At 36.8% G+C, this 19,871-nt stretch overlaps 1 long non-coding RNA gene across 1 annotated transcript in view; it reads right to left on the bottom strand.

The window, feature by feature from the left end:
* LOC131807226 (uncharacterized) overlaps window positions 1-691 on the bottom strand; it is a 2,351-nt gene extending 1,660 nt beyond the window's left edge. The window contains exon 1 of the long non-coding RNA XR_009344329.1: window positions 1-691. This exon is cut by the window's left edge and continues 1,352 nt beyond it. This is a non-coding gene — a long non-coding RNA (uncharacterized LOC131807226).
* Window positions 692-19,871: the final 19,180 nt, after the last annotated feature.

Genomic DNA, 19,871 nt, shown 5'->3' with positions numbered 1-19,871 from the left:
CCCAACCGTTCCTTCTCGATGTGCTTTATGGCAACCGCAAATGTTATGTGAATAAGTTAATATTTTATTTTACCGAACTTTTGTGAACTGCAAACTTCTTATGCAGGGAGAACGTAAATAAAAGGCAAATGCATGACTTGAGAGGGGACAGTGTTGGGAGTGGTTGCCGTTTCATGCTCAGCTCATGGACTGTTTGATAAATCACCACCATTGCAAGGGTCCTATTGGGCTACCTTCGTTCTCCCCCACAAAAGAAATAATTAAAAAGTTTCTAAAGCGTATCGCTAGCGGGCAAATATAGTGTCCAACAAACTGTTGTGTACGCCAAAGCCGTAGCTATGCAGCAGATTTTAACGGCCCTTTGCGGGGGAAGCTCCGAGGCTTCTCCCTTCCCACGAAGTCTGTTCATACATGTGTAATATGGCCGACTCCAAAGTAAGAAGAACATTTCATTCAGCTTAGCTGCACTTGCTTATGAACGAGGTTGATGTGTGTGGGTGTCAGTATGTGTAAGTGTAAGTGGATGCCACGAAAAACAATAAAAATGAAACCATGACATTTTACTTATCAGCAGTCACTTGAACTGGATTTGTTTAATACAAACCAAAACAAAGATAATGAATTCCGAAAGGAAAAAAACTGTCTTCTTCGCTATGTCGGTGGCTTCAATTTCATTCAGTTCCATAGGATTCGATTTTTTTTTTCGATCACAAATTGCACCTTTTGTTCTAATTTCATTTAGTTCAATAGGATTCGATTTTTTTTTTTTTTTTTGATCGCAAATTGTACCGTTTATCACGTATAAAAACGGTTGGAATATTTATGTATGGAACCCCTAACAAGGATGTTCCAACAGAAATAAGAGAGTAAAGCTCACTGGTTAAACTAATCAAATCCGACTTTCAGCTGCTCTGCATTGAAGATATTGGCATACAGACGTTGGAAATAAACGTTTTGTAGAGTGCGAAAATAGTCAGCCTAAAAGTGCTCTTTATATTTGAAATAGGTTCGGAACCAGTATGCCAGCGGTTGCTTTTCGATTTCTTTTTTGGGAAAAAATGTTTTAAAAACCGTTATATTTTTCATAAATTGTTAAACGCAGTTTCTCTCTATTCATAAACACCACAACATGTCTAGAATTACCCAATATTGAACTAAAAAGTTTAGAATTTTTTCAAATTAACAATAAATCTATACAACGCCTAGAAAAATACGAGTCAATAGAGATATGGATGAAAACTTTTTAAATAGCGGTCGGTGTGGAAATTACTATCAATACAAAAATATTGAAAGTTAAGAAACGTCTAATTCGCGCATTCGTTGAAATCAGATGAGGCACATGCGGGCCGAACTTTGAATACCCTCCACCATTTAGAACGAATTTGGAAATTTTCGAAAAAGAAAACGTTCGCTAAAAATTCAGACCCCGTTAGGGTCTGTACGACATGCACCTACATAGGCATTGTTTGTCACAAGCCATAGCATATTTAAATTCGAAACTTGAAATAAACGGTGAATAATGTAGCTAAAATCATCAAAATAACGTACATAGGGAGGTACCGTTATATCGGAGCTATACGAAGGCCTGGACCTGCATAGACAATTTTCTGTCACCGGCTGTAGCTTCCATTACCAACATCAAATACGACATCTCAAACAATTTCGGCGAGTATTGTACCTAAAATCGTGAGAATACCGAATATAGGGAGGTACTGATATATGGGGCCTATACGAAGACCTCGACTGCATAGACAATTTTCTATCACAGACTATGGTTTCCATTACGAACTATAAATACGTAATTTGAAACTACTACGGTGAATAATGACGCTAAAATCATCAAAATATCGAATATTGGGAGGTACAGTTATATGGGGGCTATACGAAGACGTAGACCTGCATAGACAATTTTCTGCCTTAGGCTGTAGTATTCATTACGAACTTCAAACACAAAATTTCAAACAATTCCGGTTAATAATGTCGCTAAAATCATCAAAATACCGAATATAGGGAGGTACCGTTCTATGGGGGCTATACGAAGACGTGGACCTGCACAGACGATTTTCTGTCTCAGGCTGTAGTATCTATTTCGAACTTCAAATGCCAAATTTGAAACAATTCCGGTGAATAATGTCGCTAAAATCATCAAAATACCGGACCTACATGGCCCATTTACGAACTTAACTTAAATAAATATGTGTGCAAAATTTTAGCCTTTTATCTCAATTCGTTCGAAAGATAGCGTGATTACAACAGACGGAAAGACAGACACACAGACAGACTGACATTGCTAAATCGTCTTAGAAATTTACGCTGATCAAGAATATATATACTTTGTTGGGTCTGGCATGAACATTTCTGACATGAGTATTTCCCATAGTATGGTGGAGGGTATAAAAAAGTTTACAGATTCATAAGAACATTTTGTGCCAAACTTGGACTACCTGGATATATTTGGATGAACAGACAAGAGATGGCTGGATCAATGAATAGTGCGTTGAACAACGAAAATATTGTAATCGCTAATCAATGTGTCCAGTCTTTAAATGCTAACCAAATGCAGACTTTCTGCGAAAGATACAACAAATCTTGGTGTGGATTATAACCGGGAACATATCTGCCAAACCTGCCCAGTGTGTGTCGTGGAATTCTTATTTTATAGAAGAGTAGTCTTACATTACATGATGCAGTTCATTAAGTTTGGGGATTAAAAAACGTTGGCACATTGTTTCGAAAGCTTTCTGATTGATGTTCCAAACGATAAGCTAATGTAACTTTCGCTCCCAGTTAAGGCAACGATTTAAGTGTTAACAACTTGTTTACCTCAAAGGTTCTATATTTCACATGATTTTTCAGTTTTTCTATGACAACGTTTTTACGCTATAGAGAAGTGGTGGTAACCCGCATCTGCACCAATTGACCAGCAGACACCGACTATGCAGTGAAAAAATCCCCTTCAAATCTATGCATTTATATACAAACATTCGGCATTCCCATACACTCGAAATAACACGGAATGGAGTCCTACCACTTCAACACTTTGTCGTTCCTTGCACATAGAATGACCATGCAGGGTACTGACCAGCAGAGTCGTTCCAACCTCCAACCGTCTGGAAATAATGGCATGGGTATTAAGTATGGCAAACTGCCTCAAACTACAGAGACAAGAACTGCACTTCGGGAATACTTTTTGCCTGTCCTCCCCTATAAATAAAACTACTCCAACGGAGCATTATCTACATTTATCTGATCACACTTGCCAACTTCAACTGGCAGGACGAAAGAAAAATTAAACTTTTGCAACCATGGTCCCCCTCCTTTTTATTTAGAAGAGATGTCCGTGTTCTTAAACTTTTACAACCACATGCACAGTACTGCAGAAAGTTTTGTGGCGGCGATGCGATTGGAAGGGCGCTCTCCAGCGCAGGCCTTAAAAAGCAGAGTAATGTGTCCAACTGCGCTCTGTAAGAACTTAGAACTAGAAATGAGAGACGTAAGGCCAATGGTATATATAAATGTGTCGGAACATTAAAATTATTCGATTTTTCATTGACAATAAACTTTAATAATACATAACTTACATACATACATACGATACATAAACTTACACAATTTTTAACAAGTTTGCATTTTTTTACAATAGACATGTCAAAATCTCGGCAACTTTATGTCAAAATGTAAACCCAAATTTGATATTTTTGTGGGCACTCATAGCATTGCAAGTATCTTCATTGGACACTACCTTCCGACATGCACAAATAACTTCTCATTGATAACTCCCACTATTGCTGGCCTTCCATTGGCCTTGTTTCCGTCCCTGAACAACATGTATGAACACCAGACGTTCTACACTTTGGCAATGGTCTATCTCTTGGCCAAAATCGAAAGTGTGACCATATTTTTCTGGTGCAACCAATAAAATCTTGTTAGCAAACTTTTTGTTCCATGCCCAGTATGGGTGTGGCAGTGCGGTTATTCATTTTAAGAGAAACAAAGCTCCAACTTTGGTACAAAAGATACTTAGTTATGCCTTTCGGTCGTTCGTCACTAACGTCTACATGGGCATGGATCATATCCATAATTACACGGCCATTCATGAAAAGTGAAGAAACGTCGTCCTCGGCAGCTGGAATTTATTTTGCCACTAGTTTTTCTACGAATGTGGAAACTCACAGTGACTACATCCCGGCAATATAGTTCAATGTTTCTAACCTAGCATTTAGCATAATATGGAATGTATATACGTATATGCGAAAATCAGAACAATATTGATTCTTAAAAATAATTAATTTTATAACGTTAATATATTGTAGGTCTGAGGATTTGGAGCTGGCGTGTTTGTGTAATACGTCCGTTAAAATTAAAATTATTTTCCCAATTGAAGTTATTTGGTGCACAACGTCGAATTTTAGACAATTTTGACTCGGAATCTGACAAATACATTTTAACGATGCTGTTACGTTCATTTTAAAACGTCGCTGCAACTATGCTACAATAAAATACAAGGTAGGCCGGGGCTAACGACCAAATCCTTCTATGTGTATACTTTCCCAGATAACAATTTCTGAGAAAATATGCAAACGAAAATGAACTATCGGAAACGTTTGCCATCGTTTCGTTCTGTATTTTCTCGAAGTACGAAACAAACCCTATATTAAGATAACTGGACTTTTCTCTTATTTTGTACTATTTGTGTAGATGAGTGAAAACAAAAAAGCAGAACTGAAATTTACTCTGCTGGATTACGCAACATAGGTAACGAAACTATACAATACTCATGACAAACGTTTGCAAACATTTCGCTGTACATTAACTCACGACAAACATTGATTATGTCTATCACGCATGGAAAATTATAGAAAAACAACAGTTTTGAATGACAACTCTAAATATATGTCATCATTTTGCACAGCAAATGTTTGGAAACGTTTCCCGACGATTCGTTCGCAAACGATACTACTCACAGCAGGAACTAAGGTAATGGTATTGTTTGTGTACATTAATCGTTTGTTTTCGTTCGCTGATCGTATGCATGAACAAAATTTACCATTTCTATGACAAAACAAATCTTTAAAAAAAATAAATAATATATATATATATATATATATATATATATATATATATACATATACATATTCTACCTCATATTATTGTACCATGGCTGCAACCATATTACAACATAGATTTGAATATTAGAAATATATTTCGATTTTTGGGGTCACTTAACTGTTGGAATTGTTGCTACATCTTTTGTGTAGAAAATAAACGCACTGAGCATACAGAATCCAATCAGTCTTATTATGAGGATTCAACCGGACAATATATTTACGACAACATACAGGATTACTTGTAATATTTTTTACACTCTGCATCATCCTTAAGGGTATTGTAGTTCTATGGTACATATTTATGTGTTACAAAATATCGACGCTACGCTAAACCAGAATGTTGAAAATGCAATCGGCTACCAAATGTCATGAAGGATGTTGAAAGAGTTTCAATTTAGTACTTAAAATAAAAGATCCACCCCAACAAAATACGAAATATTTAAACGAACAATATTAAGTAAAATCTAAACATATAGTTTGCCAACTCGCTCAAAAAAAGGCCTATAAATGCGCGGTGAAGTTATAAAAAAAGGAAATAAAAAATGCGTAAAATGTCATCTCTCCTCCAACTGTGTTCATTGACATATTGGTACCAACGGTAGATTAAGTGTCCACTTCTTCTGCTATCTACCCCACAAAAGTTTTACAATTTCACAAAAATCATATGACTAGTTGGAAGCGAACGTCACAATGCGCTCTGGATGCTATTAGAAATCTTGCAGCCGGTTATCTAATAACGTGAGTCACTTCTGTCTGCCTTCAATCCAGATTCAGTTCCTCGTGCCCGTCTTCACTGTTCCCGTAATACTGTGCAATGCCAGATTCGCACGCATCGCCACAAAAGTTTCCACCATTACAAAAAGAACTTTATTTTGGGCGAAACGAGAAGGCACAATCGAAATTATGTACGCATTCATTCCAAGTCGCCGAAAGGAAAAAGTTTAATTTGAATTATTTTGCAAGGACGGGAATTATGTTCGCTGTTTGCAACGACTTGCCTCGAGCCACGAATCCATTTGGAGATTGGAGAACGTTTTTGCTTTTTGCTCGTCCTTCTTGTGATGAAAAAGAGTCAACTCTTACTCCTATTCCTGCAGTGGGTGTAGGTTGTGGCAAGGGTAGATGCTAAGACACCGAAAGAAAATCGAGTTTGTTCTAATTCCGCTTTCAATAGTACTATCATTTTGAATGCTCCAAGAAATGACCGGATATATTGTCCAAAATTTCAATTGGAATCATTTCTGTTCTGATCCTCTCGCTCATTACTCCTCTGAAAACTCATGTTTTATTGTTCATCGTTCTTGTCCAGATTTTTTTAAATTACACTGTGGCACAAATAACGGATCAAACGGTGGGGAGTGGAAAATTTCTTTTAGTGTATTTGCTGAAAAGCGCAACGAGAAAAATAATCCGAACATTGTCACCAGAACGTGGGCAAATGGAGGGCACAGCCATTATTTCGAACCCAAAAAAGAATTTTTTAAGACATTAACGTGAAAACCATCCTCCGCCCTACTTCGTTTCGGAAGATGGTAAACTCTGCTACCCGGTTACAGCCTTGCGACGATGGGTGCCTTTCGCTAATAGCGGCGGAGCACTGCACCCAACAGCTGTCATCTGAAATTGAGTTTTCTTGTAATTTTTGTCAAGTGTCGTCAGAATGTCTGTGTGAGTGGAGATGTGTTTGTGTGGCTGGTTGTCGATGGAAGTGGATTATAAACAGCTGTTTTTAATTGCTTTACTTAAATAAAATGTAGCTTTGTGGTGTGGCAGATTTGTATCAGCATCCAACGGGAAGTGTTATGCTCACAACGATATTACACGCGTGTCTGAGCACATGGAATTGTAAAGTTTGCATTCCGAATTCCGAAATCTACGCTCAGGCAATGCGTCAACAACAAACGAACTACATTTTCTGGTAAGAAAGATGCAGTGCCACCTTCCACGCATCTCCTCCTCCAAAATCAAGTTCGAAGGTTGGGAAATCCTTATTAAATTCCCTGTGGGCTCATAGTGGACTTGAGTCTCTAACTAAACATGGGCTGAATAATCTAAATGTCTCCATTAAAATCCAAAGATGTAGCCATAATGCATGAAATCTAGCTTACTTGGGATCTCTCGTAACTAGTTAGGTCATTATTATGTAGTGGAAGCTTCTCATTTTCACAGAGCAAGAAGAATTATATTGGTAACCTACTTCAAATTATATGGGAAATATCGAAAAAGTATACAAATGTTTTTCAAAAAGGATGTTGTAGCATTTGACCTACAAGCAGAAGGGGTTAAATTATGAGTGAAAGTGGTTTCAGACTACTACACGTTTTGAGCATAAATAAATATCCTTATCCTTATTTTGTTTTCAAGAAAAGAAAGCTCTTTCATAAAAACAAATAAAACTACATGGTAAGGTTAATTCGACGGTTCGAAGTCAAGGTACATGAATAAAAATGAGGTTGTAGGCATTTCTTATACAAATGCAGACCACACAGAGATTTTTGAAATGATTGGTTTAAATAGTGAGAAAAATTACGGATGTTTCACGACTTCGTTCGAACCACTACATCGATTTTTGCAATATAATTACCCAATTTAAACTTTGCAGTACACTTTTTAGAACCAACATACCGAACAACTTATCTGCTTCGATATGTTCCGAGCCAACTCACAGGTTCTTCGTATTGCCGTAATACGGCTTGAATGCTTTTTAGTACTGTTTGTACCCTTCTGGCACCAACCCAGCATGCACATATTCCATGAAATCTTTAACACATTGGATCATCCTACAGCACACTGGACCTCTGTAATCCACTCCGATTATATTATTTGCAACCAGCACCATAACTCACTTTTACTGGGTAGACTGTCAAAGGTTAATGTTGCGTAAGCAAACGTCAGCGACTTCTTATCTTTCATGGATACTGAATGGGACCTGCATGGCAAAAGTGGTTTGTCCGTTGCTCGGCGTGTATTGAGATGTGCACGTATGACTTAATAATCAATAAGGTCTGTTTGTGTGGCACCATCAGTTCCAGTGGCCTATGGCCTAGAACTCCCCTCTCCCCTTGAATAATTCAATACAGCAACTTGAAGTCAGCAGCTTCGAAGTCCTTTTATAGGCAAGTGAGGCAAAGAAAAAACTAAGAGCCACTGCCAATAGTCACAGCTAATCTCACCAACTCAATCTTTTCATCTTGCAACCGACTCCAGTGTGTGCGGCGCACAGTGATGGCGCTGTGTTCGTCTGTCTAGTAAACATTTAGACGACTGTTACTCAACACAGTCGGCACGATTTGTGGTAAACTGACGCCAATAATCCAAATATGATCGAGAGTGCACACAAAGCTTGGTAACTTTGTTAGAGAAGCGATTGGCTGAGCACAGTAGGAGACATTTTACGGGCATATTTATATTTATATATACTCGCTATCATCTCGTATTATGTGGACGGATAGAGCCAAGAACTTGAAATTTGAAATGGGAATCAAGATTGAGAGTAGGGTCGACGTAAGGAGGAGCACTTTTGAAAGTATGTACTCATGTATACGAAAAGTGCTAAGCGGTACTAAATATGGCACAATTCGAATTTGATGAAATGGTTGGAGCTGGAATACTGAAATTTGAAACTAACATTACGGGCGGAGAGTGGTAATTTTCGAAATATGTACATATATGCCCGAAAAGTGCTAAATGGTACTAAATTTGGTACAATCTAAGTTTTGGCAGAACTATCGGTTTGGAAATCAGATTACTATTGCATTGTAGGATTGGAATATGTAGGAAGTTTGTACCATATGGAACTAAATTTGTTGCGATTTGGATTTGAAATTTCTGAAATTTGGGATTATAATTGCAGTTGAAGTGTAGAATTTGGGAAGGTATAATTTGCATTAGGGTGAACCGATAGCAGCGCCATCCTGAAATTTGGAATTATTTACTGGAGGAGTATTGTATTGACTTATGTAAGTACTGACTAACTGAATCTTAAAATTTTGCATGTGGGTCAATATTTGTGGATAGGGATAAGATTTGGGAAGTAGTGTTCAATTATGTAGGTGTTTTCGGAATGTGTACTAAATGTTACAACTGTACTAAAATGTCCTAATACAAATTGGGTTTAATTGAACGAATTGATCTGGAAATTTTACATGTTGGTATTGGGGTCTCTGCTGGTGGATCGGGTTAAAATAAAAGTTGAGTTTATAAATGCGTTCAGCAAGCGTACAAAAGGTACTACATTGTACTAAATTTGGTATTGCGTGAACGGATACTGCTTGAATTCTGAAATTTGATATTAGGATCACTGTTAGTGTGTAGGGTTGAGATTTGGAGTTAGTTTTGGAAATACGTACTAAAGGGATGCTAAATGGCATTAATTAATTTGGTTTGGGTAATATAGCTCGATTTTATTTATCACCCACTGTGTGACTCCAACATGACCTCGCGTCTCTTGTTTAAACTAGTCATAAGAGTCAGTCTGGTGCCGCTAGCACGACACACATACTCCGATTGCAACATTTATTCATTCGGCCAGAATAGATCAACAACTTCGTTATGTATGCATAGAAATTATACAGGTAACGATACAAAGCTAAGGTGTTATAAAGGCCTGCTTAAATAGTCAGACCCCGAATTCTTTAAAGCCAATTTGCAATATCAAGGCCTGCAATTATTTGAAATAGATTGCGTTTTCTGTGTTGTGTTACCACAAGAGACTAAAAAATCCGACCAAAATTTCCCCAGAATCCGAACTGAATGACTTGCATTCGACCAAATGACTAAATCAAACAATCTGTTGCAATTTTAAATCAATTATTTAAATAAAAAAACATACAATTGAAATTCAGTATTTGTATTATATAGGTTTTGTAAAATTATTTATATTTGTATTTATTATAGACTTGTTTATATATACAACACTTTTTTGGCCGACCCCACATAGTGCGGATTTCTATTTCTAACATAGCATCATACTATTGATTGTATTTGTTTCTAGTTTATTTCTAAGCTTTGCCTTTATTAGCGAAAACGTAGAGAATGTACTTTCTGCTGCGGCAGAACTATGTGGTATGGTAGAAAGCGAGTTAAAAATAAAGTTTACGAGATCACGAAACACTTTTTATTATTCAATCCATTTTCAATTTTAGAAACTTTTCCCAAAATAAATCGACATTTAAATCGGTAGAATGATCTGTTCCACTTGGTCGTAGTAAATTCCACTGGGCTATTTTTGAATATTTGGCGTTATCATAGTAAGTAGATTAAGATCCAAAAACCTAATGTTGCATTTTAAAATATCATATCTAACTACTACTATTTCTGAAAATGTGTCAAGTTATTATTTGGCAAAATCTCCCCTTTAGTAACTTTAAAAATCTTTGAAACCTCAGTCTGATTCAGATTATTTTTATATTCCGCCTCCATATTGTCAACATTTAGGCATTTTTTAATAAGATTGCTTAAAATTAAAATATAATTCGACTTCATGCTCTCGTATAAATAGGGCATTGATTTAGATTGTTAATAATGCGTAGAATGTAAGCTTAAAATAAGAAATAAAATTTGATTTGGCTATTCAGTATTTCTGCAATATATTCAGGTCGCGTTCCCTGAACCTCAAAAAGTAAGAAATAAAAGACAATTTTAAACAATCCCGCTGTTCTATTATTCATAAAAACACTGCCTCTAGTGAAAGCTATCTTGTGTTACAGATACCTAAAATTTTGTGAAGTTTTACTGAAATTCCTTGAGCTGGTTAACAAGTTTTGGACTGTGGGAGAAAATTTTGTATACACCAAGCGGAGCTACAAAGATGTAAAAAAGTTCAAATTCGATGCTGAATAAAACCTTCAATCCGTCAAACTGTCCAGCCATAAGATTCTCCGCCATCTGTTGCTAAACCAATTAAATTGCTTAAGGAATTTTGAACGATTCAATGAAATCTTTAATTAAATTATAAATTGACACAGCAACTTATCTTGAGTGCCAAAATGGGAATCAAATTAACGCACAACAAAGACCATGTATTATTTTATGGACAAGTCCGTTGTCTCATCCACAATCAATGAAAATGTCCTATTTTCCAATTTAGATATTATCTTGTTTCTTGCTAATATAATCAGCTATTTGCGTCGATTTTGTCCCTAAACAGTGTGCAAGTTTTGCAATTGCATAATCTGCGAAACATTCCATTACCAATGCCGGTAATTAGTCCATTAGTTCAAATGGTAGATTGTGAGTAATGCAAAACATAACAAGAGTATACTCGACAAACTTGGCTTGATTTTTGATTTTGTTGGTCATTATAAACAACTTCTTTATCTTCAATTGTTTGTTTCTGTCTGTCGTAGTTTTCATTGTGCAAGGTTGTTTTTTCGTGACCCTTTGAATGAGTTAAATGACAAGTTAATGATTTGGAGCAAGCCACACAGAAAATGTTACGACAGAGGCTAAAACCTCTAAAAAATTGAATTGGACCGTTCATCCTACAAAATAAAAAATTGTAAAATATTTCCGACCAAATTTGATCAGGAATTACCAAAACGGCAACACTGTTTCTTCCAAAACCGAATGTTTGGATATACCGATGTGTCCAAATTGCCTGTTGATATTTTGAGATCCGCTTTCAGTTCAGTTCATGCAGCACTACATATTGATTCAAAAATGGATGTCGCTGAAATCAGATTTGCATGTACCGACACTAGTTTATAGGTTATTATAACCTCAATGAAAGATGTTACATTCCTATCGAAAACACCGAATTCTTTTTCTCAACATCAACTTATTTCAGTAATGACACCCTCTAAGTGAACGAGCGATATATAAAATATATATACAAGTGCCCCTCACATTGGTATTTGTCCCATTAGAATATAACGTTTACAATGTTTTTATTAATTATTGAATTACTTTATTATAATTAGCTAAATGTTATTGAACTGCAAACTAAAACAATGCCATCACCAGGATTATTGCTAATAGAGCTTATTCTGCAATTCGGCATTGACATTTATAGGTCCACGATATCATGTAGCCACCATATAACAAACCCACCCCCCCACCACCAAAGATTTTTCGGTATTTTGATGATTTTAGCCACATTTTTCAATGGAATTGTACACAAGAAGATCTTAGTCCTTTACCCCCTGAAAGAGAATTGTCTATATAGGTCCACGATATCGTATAGCCCCCCTATAACGGCACCCCCCCCCCTTTACGGTATGTTGATGATTTTAACCACATTTTCCAATGGACAGGTCTGAAAATCCACACAAGGAGTTCCTTGGGAGTACTTTATCCATTGAAAAAGAATCATCTATATAGGTCCACGATATCGTGGACCCCATATAACGGATTTTTATACCCTACACCACATAGTGGTAAGGGTATTATGTATTTGTGCATTTGTTTGTAACATGGATAAGGAAACGAGATAGACCCATAGTTACTTTTGAGAACCTTCATAGAATCACTTTCTGAGTCGATTTATGCATGTCAGTCCGTCTGTCCGTCCGTCCGTCCGTCTGTCCATGTATTCTTGTGAACAAAATGCAGGTCGCATTTATTATCCGATTGAGATGAAATTTTCCAAACAATATTTTTTTGGCCCAAGGACGAACCCTGTTGAATTTGGTGAGAATCGGATCAAATTTAGATATAGCTCCCATATATATCTTCATCCGATTTCGGGTTAAATGTGCACCAAATGTCCACTATCAGTCCAAATTACCTGAATTTTGGCACACCCAACCGAGTTCGGCCTAGAAGCAAGTATATCAAATTTGGAGAAAATCGGTTCAGATATAGCTATAGCTCCCATATATATCTTTCATCCGATTTGATCTTGAAGTTCAGATTTGGATATAGCTCCCATATATATCTTCATCCGATTTCGGGTTAATTGACCACCAAATGGCCAATATCAGCCCAAATGGCCCGAATTTTGGCATATGTGACCGAGATTAGCCTTAAAGCAAATACAACAAATTTGGAGAAAATCGGTTCAGAGACAGCTATAGCTCCCATATATATGTTTTATCCGATTTGGTGTTTAAGCCTCCCACATTCGTAATATGCACTCCACAAGAATGATATTTGGTACCAGATATAAGATACAGCCCAGAAATAGCTGTTTGTAATTTTATCGAAATCGGTTTAGATTTGGATATAGCTCCCATATATATCTTCATCCGATTTCGGGTTAATTGTGCACCAAATGGCCGATATAAGTCCAAATGGACTGAATTTTAGTACATCGGACCAAATTCAGCCTAGAAGCAAGTATATCAAATTTAGTGAAAATCGGTTCAGATTTAGATATAGCAACCATATATATGTTTCATCTGATTTAGTGTTTTAGACCTTTACATTCGTAATATTCACTCCACAACCGTGATATTTGGTACCAGGTATTAGATGGAGCACATGAATAGCTGTTTTAAATTTTATCGAAATCGGTTCAGATTTGGACATAGCTCCCATATATCTTCATCCGATTTCGGGTTAAATGTGCACTAAATGGTCAATATCAGCCCAAATCACCTGAATTTTCGTACATAAGACCGAATTCAGTCTAGAAGCTAATACGTCAAATTTGGAGAAACCCGGTTCACAGATAGTTATAGTTCGTAAAATGCACGATAGAATTAGATAGATTTTGATTTTGTACCAAATATCTCATAGAGCTCTGAAATGCCCTGTATAAACCTTTTTACGAGAGCTCTACTAAATATGCATAGTGGTGTAGGGTATCATATAGTCGGCCCCGCCCGACTTTTGAGCTTTCCTTACTGGTTTTTTTTTTTGAAACTGTTCTAATTCGTTCAAATGGTGGAGGGTATTCAAAGTTCGGCCCGGCCGAATTTACTGCTTTTTTACTTGTTTTAATTCCCTTCTTCTTCTTACGTTTGTTGTATTTGTAATTGAGTTCTGGGTCATTGACATTTCCAAGTTATTATTTTCTCTTAATTCATCAGATACGTTAGTTTTTAAAACTGTTTATTAAGGATCGGGAATATTCAGTAATTCTAGCAGATCCATTGTGTCAAATATTGATGACATTCCCTTACATTGCATTAAGCGAACCGGTTTTTTTGTAACATTGGTAAAATATTTTGTGGTAACAATAAAATATGTTGTTGCAACAGTGTTATACAATAAACAAATCTACAGTCGGACGGAGCTACGGGGGTATCTTTTGGAAAATAAGTCATTGGCGTGCACGATATTTTAGAAAGTTCAAGTCCAGTTTCCTTTAAGTGCAAAGTTTCATCCTCACAAATACTCCTAGGTGAGGTACCGAAAAGAGATCATCGATACCTTACTTGGGTACAAAGTGAATCGTTGGAACACTTTTAAATATTCGTCGGAGATACAAGTACATTAAAGCGAACAGACAGACGGACATGACGATTCGATTTATGGTTCTTGTTGATTATCAAATATATATCTATATATATATATATATATCTGTCTGTTCGCTTTAATGTACTTGTGATTTCGGCGGGAAGTGACTTTCAGCATTAAACATTTTCGCGGATGGATGGAAATATTGGATTTTTCACACAATAGTTATGATTCAATTCACATTGATTTTTAGATGTTTTCTGAAAATTGTGAAAAAAATGCTCCTCTCTGCTGCAAAGTATTATAAATACGTTTTCAACGACAAGCTTTTTTATGGAAATTCTAACAGCACATGCAACAAAGTAAAGAGTCTAATCGCCTTTGAATATGTTGGATTGCATTTTCCGTCGTTGTGAACGTTGCAACAGCTCGTCACAATTAAATGCAGCCAACGAGTATTACCAAGGATTAGAGGAAAAGTCGCGCCCCGACCCGTCATGCCATGGCCAGGGGTTGTAATTATTAAACCATGATTCGTGAAAAGCCTTTTTTCCTCGAGTAGCTTGTGTACGTAAACTGTGTCGTTTTATCTCATGGGTCATAGGGGAAGCGTTTAAAGACCAATGACGACCTCATTAAAAGGGCTTTAGTTCGCATCATTGCGAAACGGATGACGGATTGTTCGCTTTTAATTAAAATGCGAAACTGTCATATTCGCGATTTATTGCGAATGACATATTTGCACTGAAGTAACAAATAAAACAAACACAATTAGTCACGAATGTAGTATCGAATGGCTCATCATTAGGTTTAAACCCTGTCTACTGATTGTCATGACCTAAAGCCAATTGAGTAAAAACGCATGATTGCTAGATTTGTGGATTTAGAAGGAGTGACATAATGTTTTTCTGCATTTCAGTCTTCTTTCCAAACTAACATTGTTTTTCTCAACAACGAGAGATTATTCACCCTCTCTCTGAGATTGAGACCCTCTCTGGTCAGCAGAAAACGCTGACTACTTTACTACTCTTTACAAGACCGATTTGAACCATTACCATGGTTGCCAGTGTCTGATCGGATGATATGTTGTCTTTGAAGGATTGCAATGCAATTTTGAGAATTTTACTAGTTTCCCGTTTCGTTCGCTCGTTTACTAGAAATACAAGGTAACAACAGTGGTGAAAAGTACAACAAAGCAAGTTTTGTGGGATCTTGAGACATCAAAATTGTGTAACTTGCGCAATCTGAATACTGAAATACCCCAGGAAAAATAATCATTACAAATCAGGTAACCAATTTGACAGGAGCGCTTATTTGTAGACGTTTACCGACAACTTATTTCGTACGACATGTCCTTCTTAAAATAATGGGTGGCCAAACTGATTTTTTTAAAGTAGTCATGCTGGGTTGAAACACGAAAAGCGCCTTTTTGATAATGATAAAATAATTCGAGTCCTGAATAGAGAAATATTTTCAGTCCCATAAGTAACCACCTTCCTCGTCGTATCGTCTTTGTATAGTGAAAGAAGTTTATTATTGGGATTGGGATACATATTTATGAAGCCTGCATGCATCCGACCATCCACCATCGGCATGCACGCATTCGACAATCGTATCGACTGATTCCACCCACTCAATCGAAGCCACGTCTATATTTAGTTTTACGAATTGTTGCGTAAGAGGTGAGTTACCTTGGTACAATGCAGATTGTTATTCAATTGTCAAAACGTCGAAACAAAATCGTTCTCTGATTGCTGAGAAAATAAGGAATAACGTTTTTATTATAATGTATTCCCTCCAGACCCACCACATAAATACCAACTGTCAAAGGCATTTCGTACCTTATTGTTACGCTTCTGTGCCCTTAATTGGTTTTGCTTTCTGGTTTTGCAGATTTGTTTCAATGTTTGTCAATGCGAATGGATTCCAACCGTGGCCATTGTCTTTCAACGTCCACGACAAAACAAAAGATATAACTTTGACATCAGCAAGGATTGGAGGTTCACCAAATCGTATCTTTGTTGCGGAATGCTCATCATAATAATACATTCGCACAGTTTGTTAAAAGTGCTACGTGGTCAACTATACTTTTCATCATTCAGGACATTATGTTGAGGATAACTGTGAGCTTACATTGGAATTTTTGTACGCTTAAACTTCAAGTCAGTTTTTATGGAACTTCAATTTTCAAGATTGTATTAAATTCTCCTCTTATCTACGAAATACCCATCGCTTGCAAACGTTTAGGTAACTCACTGTTTGTGTCATTTTGGGGCGTTTACAGCGTTTACGCATCGGGAGCAACAGATCTGGTGCATTGGCCCTGCTGTTTCACATATGTCATATTAAGTAACACATAAGAGACAGTTGGGTGTTATTTGAATGATATGATATATATATATATATACCATCGCTTGCAAACGTTTAGGTAACTCACTGTTTGTGTCATTTTGGGGCGTTTACAGCGTTTACGCATCGGGAGCAACAGATCTGGTGCATTGGCCCTGCTGTTTCACATATGTCATATTAAGTAACACATAAGAGACAGTTGGGTGTTATTTGAATGATATGATATATATATATATATATATATATATATATATATATATATATATATATATATATATATATATATATATATATATATATATATATATATATATATATATAGGTCCCCGCTTTGGTATAGCCCCTATGTAACGGTACGTCCCTATATTTGGTATTTTGATGATTTTTTCGACCTTTTGTGAGGGAGGTACCAGACCGAGTGGACCGAGATATTTCGTCTTAATACCAGATTTTAATTTGAAGACAATCGGACTCTTACATCATATTTTATAAGAGTTATAATTATTCAAAATGTTGACCCCTTGTGGGAGAGGCACTTGATGCAGTGGCCCGATGCTGTCCCTTTTTGCACCTGACCTAGAACTGACGCAAATATTAAGATTTGCAAATTTAGAGCAAAATTGAATTATTGCTTCCCTTTTTGTGCAGAAATATTGTTTTTTTTTTTAAATTTTTGACCTTTTGTGGTATATGTGCCAGAAGGAGTGGACCATCTTAACACCAGACCTTGGGCTAATAACATTATTGAAATGTGTTAAATTTGAAGACAATCGGACTCTTACATCAAACTTTATAAAAGTTGTAATTATTTAAAAATTGTGACCCTTTGTGGGGGAGGCACTTGATGGAGTGGTCCATTTTCGCACCTACCACTGACGCAAATATTAGGATTTGCAAAGTTGGCGCAAAACCGGATTAGCCTGTCTCTTTCTGTGCAGAATATATATTTTTTGAATAAGTCGACCTTTTGTGGGGGAGGTACAAGAAGGAGTGGACAGATATTGCCCATCTCCGAACTCGATCTAAGTTTGATCAAAATATTACAATGTACCAAGTTTGGACCAAATCGGATACTCCCTTCGAGAGTTATCGTGCGCACCAGCCAGACAGACAGACGGACGGACATCGCTAGATCGACTAAAAATGTTCTGAAATGGATTTGGTCCAAAGCGGCCTGGGGTCTAAAACCGTTATTTCGTCTAGGCACGTTTTGACCGTATCAAATGATATACCCTCTCTAGCCATATGGCTGAGAGTATAAAAATTGTGTTTTGACACTAAAAAAAGGCAGCAGCTGGCCTTGCTGGATCACCTTCAAGTTTTTCGTTGTAGTTACGGACAACTAGAATATCCCTTTAAATAGAGGCAATTCCTCTTTATTTTCAACATTATTACCAAAATACAGTCCAATTTGTAAATTAATATCCTGCTCTGAATTTGTGAACTTTATAATAACGAGGAATAAACAGGAATGGTCCATATTTAAACTTTCCGTGTGCTACATTACACTGTTCAACTTTATGTTTAAATCGATTTTTATGATTTATACAAAGTCCTTCATATACGTATAAAGTATGGGGAATTTAAGAGAGTAGTCCAAAAATATGCATATTCACATTCGTCATCATATGTCCAATATGATCTTTATCCAATGCATATTAAGGCGGTGGGGACATTTATTTGGGGCAACGGACAATGTTGATGCAAGGTCTTCCCGCAAACAATCAATTTGCATTTCCACCAACCAATGGTACCTGTATAAGTTCGATACGTTCCACCACAATTTTCCAATACTCGTCAATCACGGATGCTGATTGGCACACTGGCATCTCCTCTACAAATCCCTTGGCGGATACCGTAGTGAGCGGATCGCCGCTGGGTATTGGTTGTTGGCGGTAGGCTCACCTTGCTCTCATTGGAAGTAGTTGTAGTTGTAATAATATACAGACATGGGACCCTCAGCGGTCACTCAGAACCTCTGCTTTCACTTGTCTGTACTTGCATATGTATTAGAAATAGACAAGGGATCCTCTGCGATCACTTAGAACCTCTGCATTCACTTGTCTAGTAGAAACGAAAGCGAAAGCACACGGCCTCTGTCGCCACCCCAAATTACATAAAGGTAATTTTGTCGTTTGTTGTACGAAAAGAAAGAGTCAATAAACCATGAAATCATATATTGAATTACACTAATTATATTTCTGTGTTTTATTTCCTGCTATTTTCTTTATTTTTACACCACACGCGCGAATCACACGCACCTCACCAAACCTCGCCTACTACACATCATCTCACATAATAACTGTTGTTGCCGCTGTCGAAGCCATTCTCCCCACTCCCCGGAGTTGTCCAAAAATATGCATATTCACATTGGTCATCATATGTCCAATATGATCTTTATCCAATGCATATTAAGGCGGTGGGGACATTTATTTGGGGCAAAGGACAATGTTGATGCAAGGTCTTCCCGCAAACAATCAATTTGCATTTCCACCAACCAATGGTACCAATACCAAGTGTTACTCTACCAACTGATAGCGGGAACCTAATGGAAGGTACAACAAGATACATGCATTTGGGTGTATGTAGATGATAATAAAATATACACATTCACAAGCACTTGGCAAATATCAATTTTGGAAATAGCGATGAGGTACATATAAAGATAAACGGATTTGAAGCCTCTTTCAAATGTTTCATTGTTTTAATCGCCATGGTAGAAGAATACAGGTAAATGCATCAACGCTTGGCAACAATGATATGTCAAAATTGTTCAAATGTATCTTCAAAAATAAGTAGATTTGTATATGTTTTCCTATACACCTCCAATCGGAGGTTTTTATGATATGCATTTTTTAACAACTTTACCAAAGTTGAATAATTTTTCATTCAAAAACTTCAATTCCAACATTTGTTTGACAGTTCATTGTCCCAGTAGCTGTGTCGATGCGACTACCTGTGTTCTTCTACCATGTTAAATGGCACAGCATCTAACCACGATCCCTCAGTCGTAGAGACAATCCGAAGGCATTGCTGAGCAACTCGCTTGGTGCCAGTCAAATTATGTGAATA

The sequence above is a fragment of the Musca domestica genome, unplaced genomic scaffold (genome assembly GCF_030504385.1).
Source record: "Musca domestica strain aabys unplaced genomic scaffold, Musca_domestica.polishedcontigs.V.1.1 12, whole genome shotgun sequence".
Taxonomy (NCBI): domain Eukaryota; kingdom Metazoa; phylum Arthropoda; class Insecta; order Diptera; family Muscidae; genus Musca; species Musca domestica.
Note: the sequence above shows the minus strand (reverse complement) of the source record. Positions and strands in the feature narration are given on the sequence as shown.